The sequence below is a fragment of the Panulirus ornatus genome, chromosome 70 (genome assembly GCF_036320965.1).
Source record: "Panulirus ornatus isolate Po-2019 chromosome 70, ASM3632096v1, whole genome shotgun sequence".
NCBI lineage: Eukaryota > Metazoa > Arthropoda > Malacostraca > Decapoda > Palinuridae > Panulirus > Panulirus ornatus.
Genome location: NC_092293.1, coordinates 12,590,319 through 12,599,433, shown reverse-complemented (window position 1 = coordinate 12,599,433; position 9,115 = coordinate 12,590,319).

Sequence of the window (9,115 nt, the reverse complement as noted above, 5' to 3'; positions counted from 1 at the left end):
GTCATATGATTCATTTTTGTCTTTATCATCAAGGCCATTAATTTGAGTCATTGCCTTTTGTCATGGTTCTTATTTCCCTGACATTCATTATCAGACGTGTTTACAATGTGTCTTGACGGGAATTAATAGCAATTTTTTTTCCTCCGATTAAAGAAGCTAAAACATATACAAGAGGTTCGGTATATTTACATAGTATATTTCTGAATCATTGTTACCGTTAGGTAGACTCCTCTCCAAATTCTTATCAACTAAAAGTCAAATCTTAAAATACAAGGAATTGTACAGAGGAATTCCAACATCAGCAGACAACTGTGACCTAACGAGGCTGTTTGTAATGGTAGCAGAGATCAGGAGGTCATAGATCAGTGGAGTAAGAGGAGACAGACTTGCACATGTTTCACAGAGAATAACCTGTACACTGTGTATGTAACTAAGGAGGAGAAAATAACGTCACTCGTGGATTTGAAGCGAAATGTTTAGTAGATGTATTCTGAGGTACTTTTAGAAAGTTAGAATACAAGGAGTGGAGGGTTTCCAGCCCCCCGCTCCCGCCCCCTTCAGTCACCTTCTACGACACATGAGGAATGCGTTGGAAGTGTTCTTTCTCCCCTATCCCCAGGGATATATGTATATATATATATATATATATATATATATATATATATATATATATATATATATATATATATATATATATATATATATATATATATATATATATATATATATATATATATATATATATATGATGGATTGCGCAAAAGATGCTTGTGGCATGAGAAGAGTGGGAGGTGGGTTGATTAGAAAGGGTAGTGAGTGGTGGGATGAAGAAGTAAGAGTATTAGTGAAAGAGAAGAGAGAGGCATTTGGACGATTTTTGCAGGGAAAAAATGCAATTGAGTGGGAGATGTATAAAAGAAAGAGACAGGAGGTCAAGAGAAAGGTGCAAGAGGTGAAAAAAAGGGCAAATGAGAGTTGGGGTGAGAGAGTATCATTAAATTTTAGGGAGAATAAAAAGATGTTCTGGAAGGAGGTAAATAAAGTGCGGAAGACAAGGGAGCAAATGGGAACTGCAGTGAAGGGCGCAAATGGGGAGGTGATAACAAGTAGTGGTGATGTGAGAAGGACATGGAGTGAGTATTTTGAAGGTTTGTTGAATGTGTTTGATGATAGAGTGGCAGATATAGGGTGTTTTGGTCGAGGTGGTGTGCAAAGTGAGAGGGTTAGGGAAAATGATTTGGTAAACAGAGAAGAGGTAGTGACTGCTTTGCGGAAGATGAAAGCCGGCAAGGCAGCAGGTTTGGATGGTATTGCAGTGGAATTTATTAAAAAAGGGGGTGACTGTATTGTTGACTGGTTGGTAAGGTTATTTAATGTATGTATGACTCATGGTGAGGTGCCTGAGGATTGGCGGAATGCGTGCATAGTGCCATTGTACAAAGGCAAAGGGGATAAGAGTGAGTGCTCAAGTTACAGAGGTATAAGTTTGTTGAGTATTCCTGGTAAATTATATGGGAGGGTATTGATTGAGAGGGTGAAGGCATGTACAGAGCATCAGATTGGGGAAGAGCAGTGTGGTTTCAGAAGTGGTAGAGGATGTGTGGATCAGGTGTTTGCTTTGAAGAATGTATGTGAGAAATACTTAGAAAAGCAAATGGATTTGTATGTAGCATTTATGGATCTGGAGAAGGCATATGATAGAGTTGATAGAGATGCTCTGTGGAAGGTATTGATAATATATGGTGTGGGAGGAAAGTTGTTAGAAGCAGTGAAAAGTTTTTATCGAGGATGTAAGGCATGTGTACGTGTAGGAAGAGAGGAAAGTGATTGGTTCTCAGTGAATGTAGGTTTGCGGCAGGGGTGTGTGATGTCTCCATGGTTGTTTAATTTGTTTATGGATGGGGTTGTTAGGGAGGTAAATGCAAGAGTTTTGGAAAGAGGGGCAAGTATGAAGTCTGTTGGGGATGAGAGAGCTTGGGAAGTGAGTCAGTTGTTGTTCGCTGATGATACAGCGCTGGTGGCTGATTCATGTGAGAAACTGCAGAAGCTGGTGACTGAGTTTGGTAAAGTGTGTGGAAGAAGAAAGTTAAGAGTAAATGTGAATAAGAGCAAGGTTATTAGGTACAGTAGGGTTGAGGGTCAAGTCAATTGGGAGGTGAGTTTGAATGGAGAAAAACTGGAGGAAGTGAAGTGTTTTAGATATCTGGGAGTGGATCTGGCAGCGGATGGAACCATGGAAGCGGAAGTGGATCATAGGGTGGGGGAGGTGGGCGAAAATTCTGGGGGCCTTGAAGAATGTGTGGAAGTCGAGAACATTATCTCGGAAAGCAAAAATGGGTATGTTTGAAGGAATAGTGGTTCCAACAATGTTGTATGGTTGCGAGGCGTGGGCTATGGATAGAGTTGTGCGCAGGAGGATGGATGTGCTGGAAATGAGATGTTTGAGGACAATGTGTGGTGTGAGGTGGTTTGATCGAGTGAGTAACGTAAGGGTAAGAGAGATGTGTGGAAATAAAAAGAGCGTGGTTGAGAGAGCAGAAGAGGGTGTTTTGAAGTGGTTTGGGCACATGGAGAGGATGAGTGAGGAAAGATTGACCAAGAGGATATATGTGTCGGAGGTGGAGGGAGCAAGGAGAAGAGGGAGACCAAATTGGAGGTGGAAAGATGGAGTGAAAAAGATTTTGTGTGATCGGGGCCTGAACATGCAGGAGGGTGAAAGGAGGGCAAGGAATAGAGTGAATTGGAGCGATGTGGTATACCAGGGTTGACGTGCTGTCAGTGGATTGAATCAAGGCATGTGAAGCGTCTGGGGTAAACCATGGAAAGCTGTGTAGGTATGTATATTTGCGTGTGTGGACGTATGTATGTACATGTGTATGGGGGGGGGGTTGGGCCATTTCTTTCGTCTGTTTCCTTGCGCTACCTCGCAAACGCGGGAGACAGCGACAAAGTATAAAAAGAAAAAAAAAAAATATATATATATATATATATATATATATATATATATATATATATATGTATATATATATATATATATATATATATATATATATATATATATATATATATATATATATATATATATATATATATATATATATATTTTTCCATACTATTCGCCATTTCCCGCATTAGCGAGGTAGCGTTAAGAACAGAGAACTGGGCCTTTGAGGGAATATCCTCACCTGGCCCCCTTCTCTGTTCTTTCTCTTAGAAAAAAAAAAAGACGAGAGGGGAGGATTTCCAGACACCCCCCCCCCTTCCCTTTTCGTCGCCTTCTACGACACGCAGGGAATACGTGGGAAGTATTCTTTCTCCCCTATCCCCAGGAAGATATATATATATGTATGATATGTATGATATGTATATATGTATGTATTAATGAGTCCACGGGGAAAATGAAACATGATAAGTCTGTCTTGGACAATCGCATGTTTACCAAATAGCGTCCTAGCTACGTTTCTTCGTTGTATATCAACTGACTGTTCTATTCCTCTCTCTCTTGTGTCTCCCCTGATGATGTGATTATAACACGAGAGTACACTTGGGAACTTATCGTGTTTCATTTTCCCTGTGGACTCATAGGAATATCTTGATTACGCACAAAATTGTGATCCTTTCCAATATATATATAATTATATATATATATATAAATCCTCCCCTCTCACTTTTTTTTTTTCAATTTTCCAAAAGAGGGAACAGAGAAGGGGCCCAGGTGGGGATATTCCCTCAAGAGCCCAGTCCTCTGTTCTCAACGCTACCTCGCTAATGCGGGAAATGGCGAATAGTATGAAAGAAAGAATATATATATATATATATATATATATATATATATATATATATATATATTTTTTTTTTTTTTTTTTTTTTTTTTTTATACTTTGTCGCTGTCTCCCGCGTTTGCGAGGTAGCGCAAGGAAACAGACGAAAGAAATGGCCCAACCCCCCCCCCCCATACACATGTACATACACACGTCCACACACGCAAATATACATACCTACACAGCTTTCCATGGTTTACCCCAGACGCTTCACATGCCTTGCTTCAATCCACTGACAGCACGTCAACCCCTGTATACCACATGACTCCAATTCACTCTATTTCTTGCCCTCCTTTCACCCTCCTGCATGTTCAGGCCCCGATCACACAAAATCTTTTTCACTCCATCTTTCCACCTCCAATTTGGTCTCCCTCTTCTCCTCGTTCCCTCCACCTCCGACACATATATCCTCTTGGTCAATCTCTCCTCACTCATTCTCTCCATGTGCCCAAACCATTTCAAAACACCCTCTTCTGCTCTCTCAACCACGCTCTTTTTATTTTCACACATCTCTCTTACCCTTACGTTACTTACTCGATCAAACCACCTCACACCACACATTGTCCTCAAACATCTCATTTCCAGCACATCCATCCTCCTGCGCACATCTCTATCCATAGCCCACGCCTCGCAACCATACAACATTGTTGGAACCACTATTCCCTCAAACATACCCATTTTTGCTTTCCGAGATAATGTTCTCGACTTCCACACATTTTTCAAGGCTCCCAAAATTTTCGCCCCCTCCCCCACCCTATGATCCACTTCCGCTTCCATGGTTCCATCCGCTGACAGATCCACTCCCAGATATCTAAAACACTTCACTTCCTCCAGTTTTTCTCCATTCAAACTCACCTCCCAATTGACTTGACCCTCACCCCTACTGTACCTAATAACCTTGCTCTTATTCACATTTACTCTCAACTTTCTTCTTCCACACACTTTACCAAACTCAGTCACCAGCTTCTGCAGTTTCTCACATGAATCAGCCACCAGCGCTGTATCATCAGCGAACAACAACTGACTCACTTCCCAAGCTCTCTCATCCCCAACAGACTTCATACTTGCCCCTCTTTCCAGGACTCTTGCATTTACCTCCCTTACAACCCCATCCATAAACAAATTAAACAACCATGGAGACATCACACACCCCTGCCGCAAACCTACATTCACTGAGAACCAATCACTTTCCTCTCTTCCTACACGTACACATGCCTTACATCCTCGATAAAAACTTTTCACTGCTTCTAACAACTTTCCTCCCACACCATATATTCTTAATAGCTTCCACAGAGCATCTCTATCAACTCTATCATATGCCTTCTCCAGATCCATAAATGCTACATACAAATCCATTTGCTTTTCTAAGTATTTCTCACATACATTCTTCAAAGCAAACACCTGATCCACACATCCTCTACCACTTCTGAAACCGCACTGCTCTTCCCCAATCTGATGCTCTGTACATGCCTTCACCCTCTCAATCAATACCCTCCCATATAATTTACCAGGAATACTCAACAAACTTATACCTCTGTAATTTGAGCACTCACTCTTATCCCCTTTGCCTTTGTACAATGGCACTATGCACGCATTCCGCCAATCCTCAGGCACCTCACCATGAGTCATACATACATTAAATAACCTTACCATCCAGTCAACAATACAGTCACCCCCTTTCTTAATAAATTCCACTGCAATACCATCCAAACCTGCTGCCTTGCCGGCTTTCATCTTCCGCAAAGCTTTTACTACCTCTTCTCTGTTTACCAAATCATTTTCCCTAACCCTCTCACTTTGCACACCACCTCGACCAAAACACCCTATATCTGCCACTCTGTCATCAGACACATTCAACAAACCTTCAAAATACTCATTCCATCTCCTTCTCACATCACCGCTACTTGTTATCACCTCCCCATTTACGCCCTTCACTGAAGTTCCCATTTGCTCCCTTGTCTTACGCACCCTATTTACCTCCTTCCAGAACATCTTTTTATTCTCCCTAAAATTTACTGATAGTCTCTCACCCCAACTCTCATTTGCCCTTTTTTTCACCTCTTGCACCTTTCTCTTGACCTCCTGTCTCTTTCTTTTATACTTTTCCCACTCAATTGCATTTTTTCCCTGCAAAAATCGTCCAAATGCCTCTCTCTTCTCTTTCACTAATACTCTTACTTCTTCATCCCACCACTCACTACCCTTTCTAAACAGCCCACCTCCCACTCTTCTCATGCCACAAGCATCTTTTGCGCAATCCATCACTGATTCCCTAAATACATCCCATTCCTCCCCCACTCCCCTTACTTCCATTGTTCTCACCTTTTTCCATTCTGTACACAGTCTCTCCTGGTACTTCCCCACACAGGTCTCCTTCCCAAGCTCACTTACTCTCACCACCTTCTTCACCCCAACATTCACTCCTCTTTTCTGAAAACCCATACTAATCTTCACCTTAGCTTCCACAAGATAATGATCAGACATCCCTCCAGTTGCACCTCTCAGCACATTAACATCCAAAAGTCTCTCTTTCGCACGCCTGTCAATTAACACGTAATCCAATAACGCTCTCTGGCCATCTCTCCTACTTACATAAGTATACTTATGTATATCTCGCTTTTTAAACCAGGTATTCCCAATCATCAGTCCTTTTTCAGCACATAAATCTACAAGCTCTTCACCATTTCCATTTACAACACTGAACACCCCATGCATACCAATTATTCCCTCAACTGCCACATTACTCACCTTTGCATTCAAATCACCCATCACTATAACCCGGTCTCGTGCATCAAAACCGCTAACACACTCATTTAGCTGCTCCCAAAACACTTGCCTCTCATGATCTTTCTTCTCATGCCCAGGTGCATATGCATATATATATATATATATATATATATATATATATATATATATATATATAATTCCTAAGAGTGCATTTTTCCCGTGGATTCTTATGAATATACTTGATCACGCGCAAAACTGTGAGCCTTTCCAATAAATATATATATGAATAAAAATTCCCAAGTGCACTTTTGTGTAATGATCACGTTGTCAGGGGAGATACAAGAACGAGATAGATGACATACAACAGTCAGTTGATATATAAAGAAGAGATGTTGCTAGGACACCATTGTATGCTTGCTTGTTTTTTATTTTCTTTTCTTGCGTATCTGCTTGCCTGCGTTTTTGTTTATTTTCTTTCTTGTCTACCTGCCTTTTTGCTTGATTGCCGGCGTCCCTGTTTTTTCATTGCCTGCTTGCCTGCGTTTGTCCACCTGATTGCTTGCCTTCCTGACTTTTTTCTGCGTGCCTGCCTGCCTGCCTGCCCTTTTGTCTACTTTCCTTATTGCCTGCTTGCCTGCTTGCCTGCTTGCCTGCTGTGTCACTTGTCTGCCAGCTTTTTAAGTTGCCTGCCTGCCTTTCGCGGTAATATAGATATCTGTGGGCTTTCCAGTGTACGTTTCACTAATATGGAAAGTGTAGGGGTTTGGGAGCCTGCAGTTTTACGTGACAAAAGGAGATATTTACATAAATTTGATAAGCAGGAAGACTACAGACGTACCAACCCATACTTCAGTAGTACAATAGAATGTGTGTATCACTAGAGGCTCTCAAACCCACTTTAAACACAAGAAAAGTTTGTGTACTTGGCAAGCAACCCACAATACCAGCAAAATGTCCATAAATTCATAGGTCCTCAATTCTGAGAAGTAGTTCTTGTCTTCTCATTCACTCTTGATACAATGCTTATTTTCCCCATAGGTCTGCTCCTGCGGGCATTAGAAAAGGGAGCCATGTAGTCAGGTTGGCTCCCACACTTAGGGTGGCCAATGTTTTTGATCTGAAGCATGAACGGGCGTGACCATTACCACCATATATTGGACGGGGTCACTACGTTCAACGTACCATTAGTATCTGTTGTGATTGTTATGATAAGTATCTGTGGACACGATATCTGCAAGAGATTTGATAATAAGATGAAAATAGTCTCGGAGGCGTAAGAGAAAGATTTATTTAGGATACCTTTCTTGGTTCTACTTTCTGTTTTCTTATGATATAATGTTAAACAGAATGTTTAAATAAGTAACAAGGAACGAATGAGGTTCTTGAAGAAAGGGGAGAGCCAGTTAAAAAGACTTCTGCACGCACCTGGTTGCGAAGTTTTTTTGTGGTGGTGGTTGGGGGTGTTGGTGGTGGTGGTGGTGGTGGTGGTGGTGTTGGTGATGGTGGTGGTGGTGATGGTGGTGGTGGTGGTGTTGGTGATGGTGGTGGTGGTGGTGTTGGTGGTGGTGGTGGTGGTGGTGATGGTGGTGGTGGTGGTGTTGGTGATGGTGGTGGTGTTGGTGATGGTGGTGGTGTTGGTGATGGTGGTGGTGTTGGTGATGGTGGTGGTGTTGGTGATGGTGGTGGTGTTGGTGGTTGTGGTGGTGGTGTTGCCCAGGTGCACATGCACCAATAATCACCCATCTCTCTCCATCCACTTTCAGTTTTACCCATATCAATCTAGAGTTTACTTTCTTACACTCTATGACATACTCCCACCACTCCTGTTTCAGGAGTAGTGCTACTCCTTCCCTTTCTCTTGTCCTCTTACTACCCCCTGACTTTACTCCCAAGACATTCCCAAACCACTCTTCCCCTTTACCCTTGAGCTTCGTTTCACTCAGAGCCAAAACATCCAGGTTCCTTTCCTCAAACATACTACCTATCTCTCCTTTTTTCTCAACTTGGTTACATCCACACACATTTAGACACCTCAGTCTGAGCCTTCGAGGAGCATGAGCACTTCCCGCGTGACTCCTTCTTCTGTTTCCCATTTTAAAAAGTTAAGATACATGGAGGGGAGGGTTTCCAGCCCCTCGTTCCAGTCTCCTTTAGTCGCCTTCTGCGACACGTGAAGAGTGCGTATATCCCCTATCCCCGGGGATATACATATACATATATATATATATATATATATATATATATATATATATATATATATATATATATATATATATATATATATATATATATATATATATATATATATATATATATATATATATATATATATATATATATATATATATATACATATATATATATATATATATATATATATATATATATATATATATATATATATTTTCTTAAACTGGGTCGAGCCAGACGTGAGCGTCGGTCGCCTCGCCTCGTTCTCAGGAGACGTACATTTCATTAAGAAAACGGCAGGTCGAGATCGCAGTGGCAATCATCATCTTCCATTTATAAAGGAAAAATTCATACTTGCTGCCTATATTGTCTTTGAT